This window comes from Ranitomeya imitator, chromosome 3 (assembly GCF_032444005.1).
Source record: "Ranitomeya imitator isolate aRanImi1 chromosome 3, aRanImi1.pri, whole genome shotgun sequence".
Lineage (NCBI taxonomy): Eukaryota > Metazoa > Chordata > Amphibia > Anura > Dendrobatidae > Ranitomeya > Ranitomeya imitator.
Window position 1 is genome coordinate 418,266,960 of NC_091284.1, and position 26,368 is coordinate 418,293,327.

Genomic DNA, 26,368 nt, shown 5'->3' on the forward strand with positions numbered 1-26,368 from the left:
TATGAGTCATTGTCGTCAGTTCCTTTATTTTGTATGCTTGTTTTTTTCATACTGACATTGAACCTTTTTAGGGAGGTTACTACAGTTCTTACAAGGATGGTCTTTATTATGATGCTTTAATTGTTTCTCTCCTGCACACCTATGTCTTCTATGTGTAATCTGGGAATTGCATTGCTACCTAGGTCTTAATTCATTATCCAGTCAATACAGTGAATACCAGTTTATGGTAAATTGGTTTTATGACCTATTCTCTCTGCTCTTTTGCTAAATTCCCTGGATCCAGTGCAGTATTTACAGTTTGATATGTTACTAGTTATGGCAAACTATTTTCTGTGCTGTTCATATGTTCTAATGTATAACTTGGGTGTTTAATCTACCCAGCAATGCAGGCTTCCAACAAGTCACGCTCATTGTCTTATCAACCATTGTGTCTCCCTGGCTGTTGTATCTACATTGCACCTCCATCTATCGTCGTGACATCTCCATGACTGTACCATCCTGTCGGATAGCTTATCAGACTGATGTTGACTGTTGGATCTCATGGCAACAACAGTCGGTAGGCTGTCTGACATTTTGGTGTCTTTCACGTGACCAGCATTGTCGTGATCTTTATTGTATATTATAACACAGGGAAATGTTTCTATTATTTTCTTTGTTTTGTTGTATTGGAATAAACATGTGATACCTTTGCTAAAGGGTGAAGAGAAGGCTGGGAAAGCTGTACTTTTTTTTTGTAATGGTATGTGGATCAGTGATGATTTTCGCCCATATATGTCAATATTCGTAAGCTGAAAATGTTTGGTATGGTGAAGTTCCTTAAACTCCGCATCCAATAATTCAGAAAAACTAATAACAAAATATTCTTTTGATTAAAAATTAATTTTAGTAGTAGATTTTGTTAACCTTTTTTCCTATAGTTTATTTATATTACAAGTGTATGTTCTATATTTCTATGACTGCCTGTAATCCAGAATATTTGACAATGTGAGTGGGAATCTTCTCCTTGTTCCAGCTCTTCCACTCCAACGGACTCTTGATTGGCCGACCGCTCATATTATCACATGACCACAGCTACCACTGATTGGCTGCAGGGTCAGGAGACTGTTCATCGGGTCATCATGGTTTCAGGTCCAATGGAGAAGACCGTGTGAAATCAGGGAGCAGATTCATTAGTTGAATATAGATTATTTTTTTATTTTTTCCTAATGACTTCTCCCAGTAATTTTTTTTTTAACTCTAGACAACTTCATTAATGGTATTTTTTTTATAAAAACCTTATATTAACATGTGATATAATTCCATAGCCAAGTTAATTTTCAAGTCACCCTTTAGTAGATCCATATGATAAATCTAGTGTCTTGTACTCTACTATTCCAGCTATGCTTCATCCATGAAAATAGATTGTTTCATTTCATTAAAAACAAAATAAACATTTTTTTTCTAGACATCCAAGCTTGAAAATTTTAAGACTTTTACATTTACATCTTTATGTTTGTGTCACTGTTCTTTCAACCAGCTTATGGGTTATTGTGTAAATAAAGCTTGTAAAGTCTATGGGTATGTTCCCACGGTCAGTAAACGCTGCGGGTTGGACGCTGCGTACATCTGCAGTGGACAGATGTTACAGCGTAGTGGATGGGATTTCAAGAAATCTCATGTCTACTATGTGTGCATCAGCACCTACGGCTCACCTGCAGAGACGGACATGCACGAGTCTTTCCAGACCGCAGCATGTCTATTTAAGATAAATATCACCCATACAATGTATTGGGCGTGGTGATTCCGCACGGTTCAATGAACACATGTGGAATCACCTGCATTCAAAAGCTGGCAGCGCTTTGGACGGAGTGGACGTGCTGCGTCCAAAGCGTTGCCGATTACTGACTGTGGGGACATAGCCTAATAGGAAAAGTCTGCAATCACTCTGTGTGCATACACACCATTACAATTTCCCGGTATTCCACGTGCCAGTGGCTGGACATGTGACCACATATATGCGATTTGCACACTTGCAGTCACATCTTGACTCTTCTCCACTATGATGTTGATAAGCGGAGAAGAGTGTAATCGGCACATGACCGCGAGTATGCAAATCGCATGTATTGGGTCAACTACAAGGGAATCGTGACAGTGTGCAATGTACAGTAATGGCAGACCTTTCTTCTTAGACTGAACATACCTTTCATCAGTGTATAAATGGAAATTTGAACAATTTTGTGTTTCAGCATCCTGCCATTTTCAAGATATTTGGAAAGTCCTTGAATAAGACTCTTGGAGGCAACCAGGGAGCGCAAACCTGCAGAAACCTTTTGCTGCTCTCACTGCTAAGACATGAATGCAAATGTACCCCTTCTGTGGCAGTGCTCTGTGAGCTAAATGCAGTAGCATCATCTACACAAACCTGTCTTGTTTGTTGCATTGTATCTGTGTGTTGTCCGTACTGTTTAGCTCGTAGAACATTGTCTAGACTGGATCCAGTTGATTGACTGCTTAGCCGAGATTAGTAAGTCACACCAAGCACTATCACATACACAAAAACATGTTTTAATAAAGTTTGTCCATTTTACACTATCGTTATCACAAGCAGTTTCCGATATTAACTGTAAACCTTTATTGCCACTTGTCTAGCAATAGATGTTTTATTCTGCGGGCCCGATCTCCAAAATCCAACACATTTCTGTCCAGAACAGAGGCCTATTAGTAAGATTTTTTTCCCCCTGGCATTAATTCTTTCCAGAAATGATTATTTATAGCTAGTCCATCCCCACACCAGACAATAAAAGAAAGGCAAATTCAGCCTTGCATGCACTGTAATACGGCATTACCCTAACGTAGTGCCATAGAATACACAGTGAACATGTTTTAGAAACCTCTAGCTGCTCCCTGTTGTGCCAGAAGCACTATTTCTAGGGGTAAATATCTCTGTAATAAGGTCTGCATTGTTGGATACTACAACATTTCTTCCCCCATGGAAGTTATGACAATAATTGGATATTGAAGAATTTACAATAACTGCCCAATAAATGGTACATGCTATAATTGGTCAGAAATTATATTTTTAAACACCAGCTATCACTGTTTTGGTTCACTTCCAAAAAAAAAAAACATTTCTTAGTTACGTACAGTTACAGTTATAGATTAAGCTTTGAGATTAATCATAAGGCCAGGATCACACATGCAAGAAACACATCCGTGTCTCGCATGTGAAATCCAAGCTCTGGTGCCGGCACTTCAGAGCGGAGCGTGTGGCTCCATGTGTTGCTATGCGGCCACACGCTCCGCTCTGGAGTGCCGGCGCCAGAGCTTGGATTTCACATGCGAGACACGGACGTGTTTTTCGCATGTGTGATCCCGGCCTTAGTGTGAGTTTATATAGTGGAATAGGCAGTAATCTATAAATTTTCCTTTAAATGATTTTCCCCTTTCAATTTATTTTTATAAATTGTTGTGATAGCAATAAAAAAAATCAGCTGGTACTGATTGTACCCTGCTCCATTGCTGTGTCTGCGTCGCTGCTCCAGTGATCGTGTACAGCGGTATTGTTAGGCCGGAGTCACACGCAGCGAGATACAGCCGAGTCTCGCAGGTTAAAAGCAAGCTCTGGCACCGGCACTCCAGAGCGGAGTGTGCGGCCGCATAGCAATACATGGAGCTGCACGCTCCGCTCTGGAGTGCCAGCGCCAGAGCTTGGTTTTAACCTGCGAGACTCGGCCATATCTCGCTGTAGTGTGACTCCGGCCTTAGACTGACATCAGCAGAGCCACAGTGATTAGCTGCAGCCATTCATAAAAATTCAAAGGGTAAAATCCTTTGTTAATAATCACATAGAAATGAGATGGATCATGTGCTAACTTTTCATTGGCAAATAAAAATTTGTCTGCAAGTTTTGCACAAACTATGATGCAAGTTGTTCATCACAAATTGCATGAACGTTTATTCAAGAACACCCACTTATTGTATGATTTCAGAATATCTGTAGGATATAGAGATAAGCTTATAGCAGTAGACATGTGATCACTAGTGATGAGCGAGTATACTCGTTGCTCGGGTTTTCCTGAGCACGCTCGGGTGACCTTCGAGTATTTTTTAGTGCTCAGAGATTTAGTTTTCTTTGCCGCAGCTGGGTGATTTGCGGCTACTAGACAGTTTGATTACATGTTGGGATTCCCTAGCAACCATGCAACCCCCACATGTACTCAGCCTGGCTAGTAGCTGTAAATCATTCAGCTGAGGCGATGAAAACTAAATCTCCGAACACTAACAAATACTCGGAGACCGCCCGAGCGTGTTCTGGAAAACCCGAGCAACGAGTACACTCGCTCATCACTCGTGATCATACATTTTAAACATTGTTTTTTTTTTAGTCAGATTCAGGTTTATCAGTCTGTCATGAAAAACCCATTAAGATCATAATGGTAAACTACTTTGTAGGTCTTTTTACTTATTAGGTTGTCTGCTTTCCGACAGTATATAAGGCGCACTCATGATTCTGCATGATAGTTTCATCAGATGGTCATCGTAGTGTCATCTGTGTTTCATCTTTTCAGTCTGTGAAAAATGGACAGCACCAGGATGGCATCCAAGTGATGTACAATTTTGTTCCCATGCTCTTGGACTTGCATTGCTAATTTTGTCCCGACACTATATACCAAAAATTGAAAGCGTAACGGGTCTCTGAAAATGGTGAAACAAGGTTTTTTGCATATTTCTAATTTTTTTTCACCACTTAAATAAAAAATATTTGCTATTTGCGTAATCGTACTTACCTGGAAAATCATTTTGCCTGGTCAGTTTTACCGTATAGTGAACATGGTAAATTTCAAAAAAAGTTTTGTGGAATTGCACCTTTTGTGCAATTTCAGCGTACTTGCACTGGAAATCGGGTAAAAAACAGTGATCACATGATAAAATGAATGATGTAATTCAAAAGTATAACTTGTCCCGCAAAAAACAAGCCCTGATGCCCCGAGGTGTGAGTTGTTACCTGTATTATTATACATTTTTATAGCGCCATTTATTCCATGGTGCTTTACATGTGAAAAAGGGGACAAATGTATTAAACATGAGCAAAAAACAAGGCACACAGGTACATAAGGAGGGAGGACCCTGCCCACGAGGGCTCACAGTCTGCCTTTGTCACACACAGATAATCTTGAAACAGACTAATTGTGGTTGAAACGTTGACATATATCTGTATTCACTAGTGATGAGCGAGTATACTCGTTGCTTGGGTTTTCCCGAGCACGCTCGGGTGGTCTCCGAGAATGACGGCTCGGAGATTAAGATTTCATTGCCTCAGCAGCATGATTTGCGGCTACTAGACAGCTTGATTACATGTGGGGATTCCCTAGCAACCAGGCAACCCCCACATGTACTCAGCCTGGCTATTAGCTGTAAATCATTCAGCTGCGGCAATGAAAACTAAATCTCCAAACACTAACAAATACTCGGAGGCTACCCTAGCAACAAGTACACTCGCTCATCACTAGTATTCACCTGTCTGGTTATGCTAAATAAGGCTAGGGTTCACGTTAGCGTATTTGTGCATAGTGTATCATCCGCATGCGCGAACACATACCAAAATGCATTTAAACGCATGCTTACGCAGCATTTTTTATCTGCATCAGCTTACGCATGATGCAAAAAAACACTGCGTGTGCATGCATTTGTATGCGTTTCTTGCCTGCGTTTGTTTGTTTATGCGCATGCGTTCGATATTTCCAGGAGGGCGTCTCAATGGGTGTGTTCCTGGACATGCTCCGTCCAAAGTATGCAAGCACATCATACGCATGTCCTTGCATACCAATGCGTTCCCATAGACAGTAGTGCATTGTTTTGAAGCACTCATCCGCATGCCTGCGCATATTTTACGCGTCAAAAATGCAACATGTTGCGTTCGACGGGTACAGCGAAACCATGCATGCGGACACATCCGCATACAAACTGATGCTAACGCATGTCCCTGCATACACAATGTTAAATATAGGTACGCAAGACGCATGCTGATCTATGCGGATCTGTACACTGCACACAGATGCGCTAATGTGAACCCGGCCTAAGGCATTACTTTATGTACGAATGGCTGCAGCTTTTCTTCTGAGCACAATTCATTAACTGGCAGTACTGCAAGTTTACCTACGCATATGCCTTCTGTTACAGCCAAACATTTAAAACTTATACTCAAAAGTCCAGAACACCTGCTGGCATTTATCTTTAACCCCTTAGGAACCCTTTTATCTTTAACCTGTATAGGTACGTCTAAGGTCTCCTCCCCCTGTTTGCTGCGGCCTCTGGCGATGAGCCCACAACTTTTCCGGCACACGTCAGCTGATTTCATTAGCTGACATGTGCCCCTAACAGCCGCGGGTGGAATTGAGATTCACCTGCGGGGCTAACATGTTAAATGTCACTGTCGATCTTTGACAGCGGCATTTAACATGCTCGGAAGCACCATACAAACCCCACCCATTGGCGCACGTGTCATATGACTGGTCACCGATGGGTTGGCATGACAACCCGAAGTCTGCAGGAGACCTCTGTGGTGGTGTTGTCATTGCCAATGGTCAGCGCTCATAGCAAGTGATCATTTTCACTACACATAGCAGGGCTGAAACCCTGGTGTGTGTAGCACAGGTGATTGAATGATTGCAGCTACTAGTCTTCCAAGGAGACTATTGAAGCACGTGAGGGTATGTGCACACATTGTGAATTCCATTGCGGATGATCTGCGTTTTTTCCTGCTGATTCCTTGCGGAGTTTGTGCGGATTTAAACGCGTTTTTACACTTGCGGATTCCTATAATGGAATAGGCGTAAAAACACTGCGGATTCCGCACAAAATTGACAGGCTGCGGAAAATAAACCACTGTGTTTCTGCGTGGAATTTTCCGCAGCATGTGCACAGCGGATTTGGTTTTCCATAGGTTTGCATGGTACTGTACACTGGATGGAAAACTGCTGTGGATCCGCAGCCAAATCCACAACGTGTGCACTTACCCTCAAAAGTAAAAAAAAAAAAAAATGTTTTAAAGAAATAAATAAAATTTAAATGACCCCCATTCAAAATAAAACAAAAAGAAAATAAATACACATATTTGGTTTCGCCGTGTTCAGAAACATCCGATCTATCAATATATAAAAATAATCCAATCGGTAAACGACGTAACGAGAAAAAAAATCAAACAGCCTGAATTAAGTTTTCTGATTGCTGCAACATTGCATTAACGGCTGATCAAAAGATCGTATCTACCCCAAAATGGTATCAATAAAAATGTTAGGTCGGCACAGAAAAAATAAGCCCTCACCCAACCCTAGATCACGAAAAATAGAGACGCTACAGATCTCGGAAAATGTTGCCTTTTTTTTTTTTTTTACAAACTTTGGAAAAAAAATTTTCATCACTTCAATAGAAAAAGATCCTATACATGTTTAGGATCTACAACTTGTAATGACCTGGAGAATCATAATGGCAGGTCAGTTTTACCATTTAGTGAACATGGTAAAGAAGAAAAAGACCCCAAAAAACAATTGTGGAATTGCACTTTTTTTTTGCAATTTCACTGCACTTTGAATTTTTTTCCTGTTTTGCAGTACATTGTATGGTAAAATCAATTCATTAAAAAGTACAACTCGTCCCGCAAAAAAATAAGCTCTCACATTGCCATATTGAATAAAAAAGTTATATCTCTGGAAAGGAGGGGAGCAAAAAATGGAAACACAAAAACTGAAAAACCCAAGGTGGTGCAGGGGTTCAGTGAGCAGAGCTGTAATATTAGTAGAACTATAAAGCTCAGCACAACTTCAGCTATCAGTAGTTTCTTATGGATTCTACTCTACTAGCAGTGTATTTACACAGAGACAACAGGGCATTTGAACAAGCACAAAGCTCAGGACAGCTAGAGCCTTAATTATAACTGCTGTATACAAAAATCAATGTACCGAAGAGAGGTGGCTGGGATAGTATTATTATAGCGCCATTTATTCCATGGTGCTTTACATGTGAAAAGTGATATACATAAAAAACAAGTACAGTAATCTTGAACAAACCAAGTCATTGAGTAGTACAAGAGGATAGAGATCCCTGCCCGCGAGGGCGCAGTCTACAAGTGATGGGTGAGGAGTTATGGTGAAATGAGGGTTACTGCAGGTTGTAGGCTTGTCGGAAGAGGTAGGTCTTCAAGTTCCTTTTGTAGGTTTCCATGCTACGCAAGAGTCTGATTTGTTGGGGGAGAGAGTTCCAGAGTAGGGGGGATGTGCAGGAGAAAGCTTGTATACGATTGTGGGAAGAGGGGAGTAGAGAAGGAGATCTGGTGAGGATCGGAGGTTGCGTGCAGGTAAGTACCGGGAGACAAGGTCACAGATGAATGGAGGAGACAGGTTGTTGATGGCTTTGTATGCCATGCTTAGGGTTTTGAACTGTAGTCTCTGGGTAATAGGGAGTCAGTGCAGGGATTGACAGAGAGGAGAGGCCGGGAATAGTGAGGGGATAGGTGGATTAGTCAGGCAGCAGAGTTTAGGATAGATTGGAGGGGTGCAAGAGTGTTAAAGGGGAGGCCACAAAGTAGGATGTTGCAGTAGTTGAGGCGGGAGATGATGAGGGCACGCACTAGAGTTTTTCAGATTCTAGGTTGAGGAATGTACGGATATGGGAAATATTTTTGAGTTGAACTACGCATTCAATGTTCTGCTCAGAGCTGACTTATAGCCACAGATAATATTTTTGAAGTATATTTTACTAAAATGTTATACTTTGTTGCAAAATTCCATGAAATTGACATTATTGTGAGTTGCTGGGTGAAATTTTTGAAATGGAGTAAGTGTTTACTATTAGAAAGTGTATGGATGTGGGAACATATGATTTTAGATTTTTTATTCAAGAATTCAGAGTTAAATTTAGAAGTGGCCCAAGAATTATCCCTTTTGGGGAGTAACAACAGGGTCTTTTTTGTAAATAAAGATGTTATAGTTTTAAGAAGCCTTCCAAAAATTATAAATTTTATTTGGGGAGCAGCAATAGATTTGATGTTTGGAAAGTAAAGAAGCAATGGCTTAAAGTCATCCAATAATTATCCATTTTTTGGGAGTAGCAATAGGTTTACTGTTTTAGAAAATGCAGAATAAGTGAATTTTTAACAAGTTGTCCAAAAATGTCCTCCTTTTTTATTTTTAACAATAAGAGGCTTGCTTCTTAATTAGCCATTTAAAAATGATCCTTTTCTTGGGAGCAGTTTCAGGTTTATTTTCCCTATACATGATGGCGTTCTCAACAACAGTACAGAATAGCTGTAAAATACAGTGGATAAGATTTCTGGTTCATTATATCATATCCTCACTCTTCTACTCACTGGACGACAAGAGAATAGTATGCCCCAATCCCTAATAGCAGAGCAAAAATTTTGTAATGTTGCTTAAATATAATAATGTAACAAAATTTTACTTTGTCATAATCTTAAACAATGTCCATTGATTAATTGTTTGATATTTTTACATGCCTTTTACATAAATGTTTTTAACTATGTATCCCACCCTCACTGTGAAACATGTCTTTTTGTTTTATAACCGCATTATAAAAGGGTGTGGAGGAAGTCTGGAAGTTTGCACTGAGCTATGGCTAAGGTTTAATTATCGAAACATGTTGGCACCATCAGAGGCTCCTTTTCTGTTATTACGTTTTTACTGCAACATGGAATAAAAATGATCTTTTATTGTAAACTCCTTAATCACATGAATTTTCTATTTCCTCTATCTTCTTCAAGTGGGTATATTTTGTTTAATAAGTATAGAACATAAGCCATGCAATAAGCATGCGTTACTTAACTTAACCTCAAACATAGGGCAGCCACAATGTTCCGAACATTGTCATAACAATTCCCAGTTGCAGTTGATCAGGAACCAATCCAGTTTGATATTTGCAGTTTGATGCAGAGGAACCACTCATCTGCTGTACGGCTTTTGTCCCCCATGCTCACAAGCTGTAAAAAAGGTTGGCAGCACTTAATCTTACAAGAAAGAGAAGACTAAGGATGGACAGTGCACAGCTAGAAGAGAAACGGTCCTTTGAACCTTAGTACTCAGCTGCAGCACTTTATGACCACTCCCTTCCACCCTATAACCCCATTGCTAGCTTCATTCCTTGACGGTTAGTACAGGATCACACATGCGAGAAACACGGCCCTGCCGCCTGCACACCGGAGCATGCAGCTCCATCTATTGCTATGCGGCCACACACTCGGCTCCAGAGTGCAGGCGCCAGGGCCGGGTATTAACATGCGAGACTCGGCCATGTTTCTCGCATGTGTGATCCCGGCCTTATAGTTAATCTATACCAGACCTGGGCAAAGTGTGGCCCGCAGGCCACATCCGGACCTCTGGCTGTCCCAGTGTAGCCTGCGGACCGAGTCAGTCATGGGGCTGTAAACCAGAGGCTCATGGGCTGCACCGTGAATGCCTGCTCGCTATCAGCGCTGACTTCATTGGTGGAGGAGGGGCCTTTGGCTACTTCCTCCACCAATCAGCTGGGTACTGTGGAGAATCAGCGTTTGTGAGACAGGAACAAAAGCAGAGCGCTGGGGAACAGGACTGAGGTGAGCATGTGGTGTTTTTTTTTCTTCATATGTATGGGATGTTTAGGTGGACATGGGGTTGCTATGAGGGTGACATGCAGCACATGGACATGCTATAGGGGTGACATGCAGCACATGGGGAGGCGATGGGGGTGACATGCAGTCAGGGCCGGTTTTAGACAAATTAGGGACCTCAATCCTGAAATATCCCACCAACACTGTTAGCCCCCTCCACATGTCCATATAAAACACATACATGTTACACTGATATCGGTGTCACCAGTGTTTTCAGTGTGTCGTCCATGTGCCATCCATGTTTTTCCGGTATGGATACTGGAAATGGAATTACAAAGCTTCTCACATACTTTGAGTGTTAAACATAGATGGCATATGTACAGCACACGGACGGCATGTTTACACAGACCCATAGACTTGTATTGGCCCTTGTCATTTGTGCTGCTGGGAAAACATGGACATGAGTGCAGCACCTTCGGTTAAATAGGGCATACCTACCTGGCATCCGTGAAAAACATGATACACGGTTTTGTGAAGAAGGTTGTACAGTCAAATGATAGAAAACATAAGCAGAATTGCCATCTTTTTCTACATCCTACCTCACAAACGGCAGAATAAAAAGCGATAAAAAAAAAAGTCCAACATGTCCCCCAACCTACTCTGCTATGTCTCTTCTGGCTCCGTGGCAATGCTAACCCTGGCAGAGACCCCTGGAGCATCGGTGCTGGAGCTGCAGGGCATTTATCATTTCATGCTAATTATTTTTACATTCTCAGAAAACCCTTGTAGACACTGTTCACATTCACCATTTTTGCTGCGGATTAATCTACATAGTTGGCAGGAAATATTCTATTTTTTTTCTGCAGTTTCTTCACTTTTGTTTTCCATTCATTTGAATAGGAAAAAAATGCTGCATAAATGCTGAAAGACGACAGCAACAGATTTATTAAAAAAAAAAAAAAAAAAAGGTGTCTTATGGCCGGTGTCTGGCCGCTGTACTGGGACAGCACGGAATAGTATAGTAGACTGCACTATTCCATACAATAATATATGAAGCCCTGTTCACACTGTGCTTCTGCAGTGCGTCTGGGGGCTCTGCCTGAATCCCCCTAAAATGGGATTCACATAAATCCGCAACGGGGCCTCAGACTGCACTGACACAAGCAGAGTTCAAAAGAATTGTTTTTTTTTCTGAAATTGACAGTATTTTCTTAGGGTAGGTGCACACGATCAGTAATTAATATACTTGTGCATGGAGCACAATAGAAGCAGTGCACAACACACTTGTAGGACATGTGTCCAGCTGACTTTGTCTGTGGACTTCAGTAATGCCCCCCAAAAATACAAAATTCCGGAAGGTAAATTTTACAGCCGTACTGGACACTGCAACCACCTAACTAACTAGATAAAATGTGGGATACAGCAGGCTTTTCCACATTTAGCTACTGAAATAATATAATTTAGAATGCTATACTCGTGCATGCAGCACTATAGAAGCTGTGCACAACACACTTGTAGGACATGTGCCCTGCTGGCTTTGTCTGATAACCTCCGTGATGCCCTCCCCCCCCCCCCTAAAAAGAAAAGGTAAATTTTACAGCCCCACTTGAAGCTATCTGCACTATCTGACTGATATACAACCGCCTAACTAGCTGAAATCTTGCTGCTAACAGTCTGCACTGTTACAGTGTCAAAATGGCTCTAAAACAACATCCGCTACTTATATGGAGAGGGACATGTGATTTCAGCAGCCAATGACACAAGCCGTAGTGTCAGGACATTGTGGGTGTTTCCTGCACCCTGATTGGCTAGCCGCAATATGCACAGATAAAGTTAAGGGGGAAAAAAGACTGATGTGCTTCCAAGAACGCTGCACCTCTGAGCTCTGCAAACCCCCGCTCCCCTCATCAAACAGTTGCCAAATACTCATGATACACTACCATTATTGTTGCTAAAGTGCTGAAAATATTTTTGTGGCAACGCAAATATTTTCCCGCACTGTTACCGATTTTATAAAATTTTGCTCGAGTTTCCAATCACAAATCCAAATGTGCCATGTTTGTGCCGAATTTCTGTTTGGCAATTGTTTTCCGAACAAATTCGCTCATCATTAATTACAAACAGGGTGATCTATTTGAAGTGTTTATTTCTGTTAATGTTGATGATTATGGCTTACAGCCAATGAAAACCCAAAAGTCATTATCTCAGTAAATTAGAATACTTTATAACTTCAGCTTCAAAAATGATTTGAACCCCTTCGTGACCTGTGCTATACTAGTACGGCGCAGTTTGCTTCTCTCCCGTTGATGTGGGCTCCGGCTGTGAGCTCACATCTTTTCCAGCACAAGTCAGCTGTTTTGAACAGCTGACATGTGCCCGGAACAGCCACTTGTGGAATCGCAATCCACCCGCAGCTATTAACCCATTAAATGCCGCCAACAGCGGCATTTAACACACGCTTCCGGCCATTGGGTCGGAAATCCGCCCATCGGTGACCCCGTCACATGATCGCAGGTCACTGATGGGTTGGCATGACAACCAGAGGTCTCCTGGAGACCTCTATGGTTGTCACTGCCGGCTTGCTGATCATCACCTGTATGTAGCAGAGCCGATTGGGTTATGGCAGCTTCTAGTCTCACATGGAGACTATTGAAGCATACCAAAAGTAAAAAAAATTAAATATTAAAAAAATAAGAAAGTATAAAAGTTTAAATCGCACCCCCATTTCACCCCATTCAAAATAAATGATAAAAAAACAAATATACACATATTTGTCTCGCCGCGTTCATAATGATCCGATCTGTCAATAAAAAAAGGATTAACCTGATCGCTAAACGGCGTAGTGAGAAAAAAAAAGTAAAAACGCCAGAAATATTTTTTTGGTCGCCGCGACATTGCTTTCAATTGCAATAACGGGCAATTAAAAGATTGCATATGCACCAAAATGGTATCAATAAAAATGTCAGCTCTGTACGCAAAAAATAAGCCCTCACCCAGCCCAAGATCACGAAAAATGGAGATGCTACAGGTCTCAGAAAATGGCGCATTTTTTTTTAACACACTTTGGATTTTTTTTCACCACTTAAATATCACCTAGACATGTTTGGTGTCTGTAAATGCGTAATGGAAAATTTAACTGTGAGCTCTACTAGAGAAGGGGTGCTAAGGACAGGTTCCCAAACCATACAGATTAATAGTAAGAGACCTAGCACTCAACTTTAGGTAAGATGCAGCAGGAAAAATGTATTGTAGTAAATACAGGAAAACGTTTCGGTCAATTGTGACCTTCATCAGTTACAGGAGGTTGTTAAATAAAAGCCGGTAACGGGAATTATAATCGCGGCACATTCATATATCAAGATTTGTTCAGCATGGTTGTTATAGGCAAACCTGCTATGAGCAAGTAGGAAGATTCCTGGAGCTGTAGTGCTCCCCGACAAGCGGTGGACAATAGGGAGTTCTGGGGTAAGACTCAGGCTTATATTAGGAGGTGATACCTCTTCCTTCTCCCTATCACCTTCCTTCAGCAGAGTGAGCACAGTGCAAAATATTTGTCAGTCGGCAATGTGGAAAATAATTTGTACAACTGAGATACCCCCCACGTAGGACTCACCACCATCATGACCAGAGCAGTGATGGTGGCAGTATCACCTGATCCCGAGTGGACACGTCGAAGAAGCAGATCTGCCTCCAGAAAATCTTTTGGGTATTTGTTGGCTTTTCTCTTTGTCTCCCATGCCTCCACCTTGATTCATCTGGTCCCCAGGTCCTGACAATGAAAAATCGTCATCATCTTCGACTCGACTGACAGTGTTTCCTGATCTACTTGCACCCTCCTGATTCTCACATCTAGACTTGCCTGACAGAGCCACTAACACAGCTTGGTATTTAAATCATGCCCTTCATCTTTTCCACCCCAATCTCATCAGAGTAGCAATGCTGACTGTTCAGCAGATCCAGTATATCAACTGAAAAAACGTGTTAAGGAACAGCTTCCTTAGCTCCCAGAGTGCTGTGGCTTAAATGACTAATAAGGGGCAGAAAAGACAGATTGCATTGTTGGAACTTAAAGTATGCAAAGTAAAAGATTGACTTATGTCAGCAATGGAGGACTGTATAGAACACTTAAGGCCCCGTCACACATAGCGAGATCGCTGCTGAGTCACAAGTTTTGTGACGCAACAGCGATCTCAGTAGCAATCTCGCTATGTGTGACACGTACCAGCGATCAGGCCCCTGCTGTGAGATCGCTGGTCGTATCGGAATGGCCTGGGCCATTTTTTGATCGTTGAGGTCCCGCTGACATCGCTGAATCGGCGTGTGTGACGCCGATTTAGCGATGTCTTCGCTGGTAACCAGGGTAAACATCGGGTTACTAAGCGCAGGGCCGCGCTTAGTAACCCGATGTTTACCCTGGTTACCATCGTTAAAGTAAAAAAAAACAAACGCTACATACCTACCGCTGTCTGTCCCCGGCGCTGGGCTTCTCTGCTCTGGCTGTGAGTGGCGGGCAGCCGGAAAGCAGAGCGGTGACGTCACCGCTCTGCTTTCTGGCCGCTGTGCTCACAGCCAGAGCAGAGAAGCACAGCGCCGGGGACAGACAGCGGTAAGTAAGTATGTAGCGTTTGTTTTTTTTACTTTAACGATGGTAACCAGGGTAAACATCGGGTTACTAAGCGCGGCCCTGCGCTTAGTAACCCGATGTTTACCCTGGATACCCGGGGACTTCGGAATCGTTGAAGACAGTTTCAACGATGCCGAAGTCTTTCCCCTGATCGTTGGTCGCTGGAGAGCTGTCTGTGTGACAGCTCTCCAGCGACCAAACAGCGACGCTGCAGCGATCCGGATCGTTGTCGGTATCGCTGCAGCGTCGCTATGTGTGACGGGGCCTTTAGGCTATGTGCACACGTTCAGGATTTCTCGCAGAAAATTCCTGAGAAAAACCAGACATTTTCTGCAAGAAATCCGCAAAAAGAAACGCATGCGTTTTTGTTGCGGTTTTGACGCGTTTTTGCTGCGTTTTTTTCCGGACACTTCCCAATGCATTTTGTAGTGGGAAATCCGCAAAATTAATGAACATGCTGCGTTTTTTACCGCAATGCGTTTTTTTCACGGAAAAAACCGCATCATGTGCACAAAACATGCGGAATTCATTCTAAATGATGGGATGCTTATTGTATGCAGTTTTTTTGCAGTTTTATAGCGTTTTTATCGGGAAAACCCTCAAAAAAACCACAACGTGTGCACACAGCCTTACTCAAAATAATAAGTGTCACTGTCAGAGGTAACATCATTCTGCTGTGCTGAAGAGAAGTGGTGTTCCATATATTCTTTAAGGTCATCCATTTCTCCCCACAAATACCCTTGCCAAAGTCAAAACAAGCTAATTGTGACCTACTTTTGGAAGTACTACACCAGTGATGGTAGTAATGGAGCTTCTACTGCCTGTGGCTACCACATTCTTATTGCCAAATAGCATGTTTTTTTATTTTTACATTACCACATCCCTTGCTATTTTTATCAAGCAAATACTTTGTGAGGTAGACAGCTGTACTTTGTGAGGTAGACAGCTGTAGGTAATCATCTGGATTTAAAAAAAAAAATTTATATATATACCTGCCCATAAATTGTAGGTTTAGCCCAGAGTGACATGTTTGTCCAAAGTTGTAGGCTGGTGGCCCAAGAGTGGCATGTACAGTAGAGTAGGACCCATCAGAGGGAGATCACCTTGCCATGGTTGATGGGCACACATGAATTGGCCAATTTATGCGCTAAGAATCTTCATTTTATCTATAACTGTAAGTGTTATGAAAAAAAATTTGGGGAAAATTTTTTTATGAAAAAATAATTTTGAGAAGTATGATTCATATCGAACATTTATCTGTGTTTTCACATGGCCTAGATTCATGTGCTGCTGTATTCTTTTATATATATATATATATATATATATATATATATATATATATATATATATATATATATATACACACACACATACATACATACATATATATATATACACACACACACACTAGATGGTGGCTTGATTCTAACGCATCAGGTATTCTAGAATATACATGTTCACGTAGTATATTGCCCAGCCCACATAGTATATTGCCCAGCCACGTAGTATGTTGCTCAGCCACGTAGTATGTTGCGAGAAAAAAAAATTTGTTCCAGCTCCTTTAAAAATTCCTTTTCTATATTTCAACATTTAAAAGGCTAAATGCACATGGTGTACATGCTCCCTAGGAAAGATGCCAACAACCGACAGAGGCACAGAGGCAACGCATTTCATCAGTCCATAAAACCTTTGAAAAGTCAGTCTTAAGATATTTCTTGGCCCAGTCTTGACGTTTTATCTTATGTTTCTTGTTCAAAGGTGGTCGTTTTTCAGCGTTCCTTGCCTTGGCCATGTCCCTGAGTATCGCACACCTTGTGCTTTTTGTTACTCCAGTAACGTTGCAGCTCTGAAATATGGCAAAACTGGTGGCAAATGGCATCTTGGCAGCTTCACGCTTGGTTTTCCTCAATTCATGGGCAGTTATTTTTGTGCCTTTTTTGCCCAACACGCTTCTTGCGACCCTGTTGGCTATTTGCCATGAAACGCTTGATTGTTCGGTGATCGCGCTTCAAAAGTTTGGCAATTTCAAGACTGCTGCATCCCTCTGCAAGACATCTCACAATGTTGGACTTTTCAGAGCCCGTGAAATCTCTCTTCTGACCCATTTTGCCAAAGGAAAGGAAGTTGCCTAATAATTAAGCACACCTTATATAGGGTTTTGATGTCATTAGACAACACCCCTCCTAATTACAGAAATGCACTTCACCTGATTACTTAATTGGTAGTTGGCTCTCAAGCCTGAACAGCTTGGAGTAGGACAACATGCATAAAAAGTATCGTGATCAAAATACAACTTGCCTAATCATTCTGTACACAGTGTATAATATGGCCGAGAAAACAATGGATGATGGGAGCTGCCCCAAAGATTAACATTGGTCCGAGTGCTATGCGATTTTTTTATCGCATAGCACTCATCCGTATTACACTCTAGTGTGACTCCAGCCTCACTCTTATGGGTATGTGCACACGATGCGGAAAATGCTGCGCAGCAGTTTCCCATGAGTTTACATTACAATGTAAACCTATGGGAAAAAAAAATGCTGTGTACATGCTGCGGAAAAACATTTTACGGTTTACATTCCACAGCATGTCACTTCTTTCTGCAGATTCCGCAGCGGTTTTACAGCTGCACCTATAGAAAACCGCAGTTGTAAAAGCGCAGTGAAGTCCGCAGAAAAAACGAGGTAAATTCGCAATAAATCTGCAGCAAAAACGCAACGTTTTTGCCCTGCAGATTTTTCAAATCCACTGCGGAAAAATCCGCAATGGACCAGAATACGTGTGCACATAGCATATATGTGTCAGGGCTTAATTATTTTTTTATGTGTGTGTATAGTGCATTTCATTCTGCAAAACATATCATCTAGAGTTCTAGAATTTACATTTGACACTATATATATATATATATATATATATATATATATATATATATATATATATATATATATCTCAGATGAATGAATTGTATCTTTTTGTAAATAGTTTGCAAGTTCTTAGGATCTTATTTTCCTTGGCAGCAGCTGCCTGACACTATTTGCTATAGTTAGTTATCCCACCTTTTTTTTTTTACTCTGTTTTCAAATTAGTTTGTTAAACGTTGTTCTCCACTTTCTACTCAAGCTTTCAACCTATCCTGCTCTATTTGTAATTAATTTACATAGTTCAGTATTACCTTCAAAAATTATCATTTTACTATGCAATCCCTCTAAAAGGTCATTAATCTATTTTAAAAAAGGTAAAATACCGACCTTGATGGCCCTCAACCAATAACAAATGTCTTCTATTTTCAGATATCCACCTTATTTTATTTTTTTTTGCTATAAAGGGATCATGCGGTCATGTGTTGTTTGGCACCCTTATCAATCAGCTGTTATTGCCTCCAGAACATTGGAGCCGCACTGTGCAATTCTATTTAATGTGCAGTGGCCGCTGCTGGATGCTGCAGAACAGCTACTATCTTTATCAATGAAGGCCAACTCAGAGATGATGTAAACTTAGATAGTCTAAGGCTGTGTGCACATGATGCAGATTTGGTGCAGAATTTTCTGCACAAAATCTGCATCTTCTGGCAGAAAACGCAGCTGACAATTCATGCATTTTTAATGCGTTTTTTGTGCGTTTTTCATGCGTTTTTAGGCTGTGTGCACACATAGCAGATTTTTCGTGTTTTTTCGCTATAAAAACGCTATAAATCCTTGAAAAAAACACTCACATTAAGCATCCTATTTAATAGAATGCAATCCGCATTTTTTGTGCACATGCTGCATTTTTTTCCTGAGCGGATTCGCATTCTAGAAAAAAACGCAGCATGTTCATTAAATTTGCGGAATCGCGGGGATTCCGCACACCTAGGAATGCATTGATCTGCTTACTTCCCGCATGGGGCTATGCCCACCATGCGGGAAGTAAGCAGATCATGTGCGGTTGGTACCCAGGGTGGAGGAGAGGAGACTCTCCTCCACGGACTGGGCACCATATAATTGTTAAAAAAAAAGAATTAAAATAAAAAAATTGTGATATACTCACCTTCGATGGCCCCCGGAGTCTTCCTGCCCCTCAGCGCTGCACGCGGCCGCTTCCATTCCTGTAGATGGTGTGTGAAGGACCTGCGATGACGTCACGTTACCGCGACGTCATCGAAGGTCCTGCACACACACCATCTATAGGAACGGAACCATTTTTTTAATTTTTTTTTATTATTTTTAACATTCTATCTTTTACTATTGATGCGGCATAGGCTGCATCAATAGTAAAAAGTTGGTCACACTTGTCAAACACTGTTTGACAAGAGTAACCGACCTGTCAATCAGTTTTCCAAGTGATGCTACAGATCGCTTGGAAAACGCTAGCATTCTGCAAGCTAATTATGCTTGCAAAACGCTAGTTTTCTGCGGGAATATGCATGCCAATTCCGCATGCGATATACCCGCGGCAGGAGGCACAGAATTGCTGCGGAAATTTCCGCGGCAATTCTGCAACGTGTGCACTTAGCCTTAGTGCGTTTTTTTCAGTGCAGTTTTGGTGCAGTTTTTTGTGCGTTTTTTATGCGTTTTTTCATGCAGATTTTCAGCGTTTTTTAAAGCTAAATAATAAAGTTAAAAAAAAATGTCTGTGAAGTCATTTCCTAGTCCAACCTCTTCTCAATCTCCATTTTGGAAAGCCATAACGACTTTGTGACAGGCCTCACCATGAGTGCTGGTAATAAATGGATCCTGTGGAAAAAACGAATCCAGCGGCAAAAAACGGATCAGGCAGGAAAAACGGATCCGGTGGAAAAAGCGAGTCCAGCGGAAAAAAAACGGATCCGGTGGAAAAAACGAATCCGGTGGAAAAAACGGATCCGGCAGGAAAAAACGGATCTGGTGGAAAAAACTAATCCAGCGGAAAAAAACAAATCCGGCAGGAAAAAACGGATCCGGTGGAAAAAAATGGATCCTGCAAATGTGCTCGCAGGATTCGTTTTTTACCCATAAACTTGTATTAGCGACGGATGGCCACATGTCGCGTCTGTCGTGCAACGGATCCGTTTTTGCGGACCGTCGTCACGAAAAAATGTTCAAGTGAACGGTTTTTTTTTGTCCGTCGTGTCCGCCATTTTCTACCGCGCATGCGCTGCCGAAACTCCGACCCCTCCTCCCCGGACTTCAGAATGGGCAGCGGATGCGTTGAAAAACTGCATCCGCTGCCCACGTCGTGCACAAATTTCACAACGTGCGTCGGTACGTCGGCCCGACGCATAGCGACGGACCCGTACCGACGCAAGTGTGAAAGAGGCCTTAATGAGCGTTTAATTTAAAAAAAATGGAAAAAAACGGCGTGGGCTCTCGTGCAATTTTCTGCGCCAGGGGGGGAAAGCTGACGGCCGGGGGCCAATATTTGTAGCCTGATATAAATATCAGCCCACAGCTGTCTGCGTAGCCTCTGCTGGCCATCTATTAAAATAGGGGGACCCCAGAAAAAAAATGACGTGGGGTCTCCCTATATTTTATAGCCAGAAAAGGCTGCGCAGACAGCTGTGGGCTGATATTCATAGCCTAGAGAGGGGCCATGGATATTGCCCCCCCCCCCCCTCCACAAATACCAGCCCGCAGCCGCCCCAGAAATATCCATCCACCCCGAAACAGCTGTCTGTGGATGGATACCATGCTTGGCATAGGTGGTTTTCCTTTATTGGATGTTTTTCCTTTATTGGATGCTGCCCTTCCCTTGGTTGTTCCTTCCCGGTGAAAGGCCTGGCTATTCACTGCCTGCGTTGAGAAACACGTGATGGTGTCTCCGCAGCTCCTCTACTTGCATTTGCATATTTGGGGGCAGTGTTCTGGATCACTGCGTTGAGAAACACGTGATGGTGTCTCCGCGGTGTTGGATGTTTTGGTCTCCACGAGGTCAATCATCCGTGCCTTTATAGACTTTCTACTAGGCACTGCTCCTGATAGCCAGTTTCTGTGGTCTTTTCCGACGCAGTCCATTAATATCGATTGTCCCACGACGATCTGCCATGGAGAACAGCCACACCAGGAGATGTGACTGCTCTCCATGGCTGCCAAAACACACTGACAGGAGCAAAAGCTCCTGCAGTGTGTCTGCGCATGCGCGAGAGTTTACCGGAGCTCAATGAACTCCGGGACTCTCGCTTTACGACAGTGCTGCGTGAGAAAATTTCACGGCAGTTCAATTGCCGTAAAGTGAGCTCCCGGAGTTCATTTAACTCCAGGAAGTGACCGGGCAGCTCCGATACACTGCAGGAGCAATTAAATCCTGCAGTGTATCACCGGAGGACGTCGTGGGACAACCTATATTATGGATTACGACGGAAAATAATTTTTTTTATTTTTATTTTGGGACAAGGATGATCGTGGATGGTGGCCTTCGGGGACGTATGTGGTGAGTATATACTACCGTACATGTTATATGTTGTATGTAATGTAAGTTTATGTGTGTATGTGTTTTTAACCCATTGTAGTCAGTCGCCTGACGATGGGACAACTCGTCCCATCCGACGAATAACTACAATGAGTCACTACTGACAGACAGACACACACACAGACACTACATACCATTTCCACCATACGCTTCACATCGACCATACACTTCACTACACTCCGCCCACACACTTCCTCCACATCACTGACGTCACTTCCTTCTGCTGCGGTTTTGACACCCAAATCCGCATAAAATCTGCAGATGGTTTTTACATCTGCAGTTTTTATGCAGATTTTACCCACAAAATGGGAGTCTATGGGTGCAGAAACGCTGCAGAACTGCACAAAAGAAGTGACATGCACTTCTTTGAAATCTGCAGCGTTTCTGCATGGATTTTTGTGCACCATGTGCACAGCTTTTTTTTTCCTATTGATTTTCATTGTATTGTAACTTACAGTGCAGTTCTGCAGCGTTTCTGCTGCAGAAAAAAACGCTGCAGAACTGCACTAAATCTGCATCGTGTGCACATACCCTAAGAGTATGTGCACACATTGCAGATTTGGGTGCAGATTTTTCTGCACAAAACCTGCATCTCCTGGCAGAAATTGCAGGTGCATATTTGATGGGTTTTTCTTACGGATTTTGTGCGTTTTTTCTGCGGAATTACTGAGGACTCAGTGCAGATTTCATGCGTTTTTTACCCCTGCGAATTTCCATAATGGAATGGGTGCAGAAACGCTGCCGATCCGCACAAAAGAAGTGACATGCTACTTCTTTCTATCCGCTGCGTTTTCCGTGCAGAATTTTCCGCACCATTAGCACAGCATTTTTTTTTCCTATTGATTTACATTGTACTGTAAATCACTTAGCGGATCTGCAGCGTTTCTGCACGGAAAAAAACGCTGCGGATTCGCAGTAAATCCATAACGTGTGCACATAGCCTCAAGGTGCACCAATGCTACAAAAGAAAATGAACCATTATGATAAATTTGGCACATTTTAGGAAATCAACCATGTGATCCATAGCAGACTACCTAAATTTCAAACTGACTCTGGATTCATCCCATCGCAACCAACTCTATTCATTCTATTTTCCAAGGGTAGCTACCGAAATTGGACCCCAAAAGTTGTTGTCTAATGTGTCCTGAGTACGCTGATACCCCATATGTTGGGGTAAACCCCTGATTGGGCATACGGGAGAGCTCGGAAGGGAAGGAGCACTGTTTTACTTTTTCAATGCAGAATTGGCTGGAATTGAGATTCGATGCCATGTCTCATTTGGAGAACCCCTGATGTGCCTAAACAGTGCAAACCCCCCAATTCTAACTCCAACCCTAACCCCAACACACCCCTTATCCCAACCCTAACCATAACTCTAACCACACCCCGAACACGCCCCTAACCCTAAACCCAACCCTAACCACACCCCTAACCACAACATACCTCTAACCCCAACACACCCCTAATCCCAACCCTAACACCCCTAACTCCAACACATCCCTAACCCTAATCCCAACCATAACCCTAACCACACCCCTAACCCTGAAACAACCCTAATCCCAACCATAAATGTAATCCTAACCCTAACTTTAGCCCCAACCCTAACTTTAGCCCCAACCCTAACTTTGGCCCCAACCCTCACCCTAACTTTAGCCCCATCCCTATCCCTAACTTTAGCCCCAACCCTAACTGTAGCCCTAACCCCTAACATTAGCCCTAACCCTAATGGGAAAATAGAAATAAATACATTTTTTTAATTTTATTATTTTTCCCTAACTAAGGCGGTGATAAAGGGGGGTTTGATTTACTCTTTCTAGCTGGTTTTCATAGTGGGTTGTTATGTTTGGCTACTATCACACACTAAAAGACGCTTTTTATTGCAAAAAAATAGTTTTTGCATTACCACATTTTGAGAGCTATAATTTTTCCATATTTTGGTCCACAGAGTCATGTGAGGTCTTGTTTTTTGCGGGACGAGTTGACGTTTTTATTGGTATAATTTTTGGGCACATAACATTTTTTGTTTGCTTTTTATTCCAATTTTTGTTGGGCAGAATGGACAAAAACCAGCAACTCATGAATTTCTTTGGGGGGGGGGGGAGGCGTTTATACCGTTCCACGTTTGGTAAAATTGATAAAGCAGTTTTATTCTTCAGGTCAGTACGATTACAGCGATACCTCATTTATATCATTTTGTTATGTTTTGGCAATTTTATACAAAAAACTATTTTAGAGAAAAAATAATTATTTTTGCATCGCTTTATTCTGAGGGCTATAACTTTCTTATTTTTTCGCTGATGACGCTGTATCGTGGCTCGTTTTTTGCGGGACAAGATGATGTTTTCAGCAGTACAATGTTTATTTATATCTGTCTTTTTGATCGCATGTTATTCCACTTTTTGTTCGGCGGTATGATAAAGCATTGTTTTATGCCTCTTTTTTTACGGTGTTCACTGAAGGGGTTAAGTAGTGGGATATTTTTATAGGTCGGGTTGTTATGGACGCGGCGATATTAAATATGTGCACTTTTATTGTTTTTTACATAAAAATATGTATTTATTGGAATAATATATATTTTCTCTTTATTTAGGTTTTTTTTTTTTTTACACATGTTAATATTTTTTTTTTACTTTATAATATTGCCCTAGGAGGGGACATGACTACATCAGCGATCTGACACTTTGCAAAGCACTGTGTCAGATCAGCGATCTGACAGACAGTGCAGGAGGCTTGCAAGTCACCTCCCTGCAGGACCCGGAAGGCCCCCCACGGCCATCTTGGATCTGGGGCCGAGTGGCGTATCCTGGGGGGGCAGCCGGGGCATGTGCCCCGGGCGCAGATGAAAGGGGGGCGTTAGCGGGCTGCCTGATGATGCGGCGGTCCAAGGAGGCTCGGGTGGGACTGCACTTGTCCCGCAGCAGAGCCCCTCCACCGCAGAGAGCTGCACACCACAGCTATTGTTGCCGCAGCTCTGTGCGCACAGGACCTGTGATGAGGTTACAGGAGGGGAGGAGTCAGGAGTCACATGATCAAGGGCCTCCATATAGTGCAGGACTCTGCTGGTTGTCATGTTGCTCAGTGCTGGACGAGGTTAAGCTTTTGTGTGGGGTCAGGAGTGGTTTGTGTGGATGTAGCAGAGCCATGTGTCTACGAGGTGTACAGAGCGGAAGCCGTGTGTGCAAGGTGTATGGAGCGGAGCTGGGTATGTACGGAGCTGAGCCGTGTGTGTATGCAGCGCCCCAGAGTCCTGGTCGTTCCAGTAATGTCGCTCTGCCACTAAGAGGAGTGATGTTATGTCTGATTGCACTAAAAAAGTTCACCGGACCAGGTATCACAGTCACACATTACACTTCACACTCTGGCCACCAGGGGGGAGCAAAAGGCACTATGTATTAGGTCACTCCTCACACTCTGGTAAAACTGGGGGTTGGATAGGAAGTTAGTGAGAAAGCAGCCTGGGAGAGCTCCAGGGAGGACCTGTCAGAAGTGGGTTCCTGGCAGGTGCCTAGCAGAAAGGACAGATTGTTACGGAGCCGCGCCTGCACTACCTTGCGGCGGCATCTTAAGAAAGGACACAAAGCGAAGTATATTGTGGAGAAGTGAGAAACGGGATCAGAGTACGAATGAGATAGAACCAGAAGGAGTCGTTCCCCTAAGACTGCGGCAACATCCTTCTGAGGCGCGTAGCCGGTGGCCGGAGCACCGAGGAAGTAACAGACTCTACGCATTACTTCAAACAGCGGCAGAACAGTTAATTATATAGGTTGGCTGTCTGACCTAAATCACCTGAACGGACATAGGAGGCAACCGTGGGAGAGGGGCATCTCTAGGGTCCCAGAATAACTCCAGGCCTACCTGTCATACGGGTGCATCCTAGCCATATCATACTGGGGGACGGAGAGAGAGAAAGAACGGATACGACAGTTGTGAGGACTATCCCGTGGTGCTCAGCAGGGAGGTACTACAACACACAGGCGCTAGAAGGTAGACACTGATTTCCACCTGCAAAGGGAACTCTGGATGTGCCTTCGGACTGGCCGGTCTCAGCCAGCCCTGTTAGCAGTGCTCTGGATTACGAATCCCGAAGCCTTCAGTAAAAAGGTAAAAAGACTGCAACCCTGCATCCTTGTTATTCCTCGCATTCCACACCACGCACTATCACCTTTCATTGGACGCCCCTTAGCAGGGTCACGGACCGGGTCTAGCCACCGTGAAAACCCCGGACCGAGTACCCCGCGGCCCTGCGTCTGGGGGCACTCCAACTTGGCGTGATGAACAGGATGTACTTAAGCCTGAAGAATCAGGTCATATGTGCCTTGGAACTGTGATTGAACTGTGACTTATTGCAAAGACTGTGTATCGCTATTTGCTGCCAAAAATCCGCCATTGCCGCGCCGTGTGGAGCATGAGGGGAGGAGCTATAACTTCATGGGTGGAGCCGGCTAGAAAAGAGCGCGGAGCGGGAAGACGCGGTGAGGTGCCGATCCCGGAAGGAGAACCCCTGCGCCGATCCCGGAAGAAACCCGACCCGGGCAGGTTAGCAGGGGGGAGGAACGGCCATGTCGGATCCCGGGGGAGTGGAGGCGGCGACCACAGCTGCAGACTAGGGGGCACTTCCAGATTTCGTGGCAGACGCAGCCACAAACCCGGTATCACCGCTAGATGCCGCGGGGCTTGCTGCTCCCATCAGCCAGCTGGACACTTCCGCAGCTACGACAGCCATAATGCCCTTCTCTATGCCGTAC

At 43.1% G+C, this 26,368-nt stretch overlaps 1 protein-coding gene across 1 annotated transcript in view; it reads left to right on the plus strand.

The window, feature by feature from the left end:
* Nucleotides 1–1,445, plus strand: part of VMP1 (vacuole membrane protein 1) — a 247,704-nt gene extending 246,259 nt beyond the window's left edge. The window contains exon 13 of the mRNA XM_069757189.1: nucleotides 1–1,445. This exon is cut by the window's left edge and continues 2,325 nt beyond it. The gene's annotated coding sequence lies outside the window, so the exon portion shown is untranslated.
* Nucleotides 1,446–26,368: the final 24,923 nt, after the last annotated feature.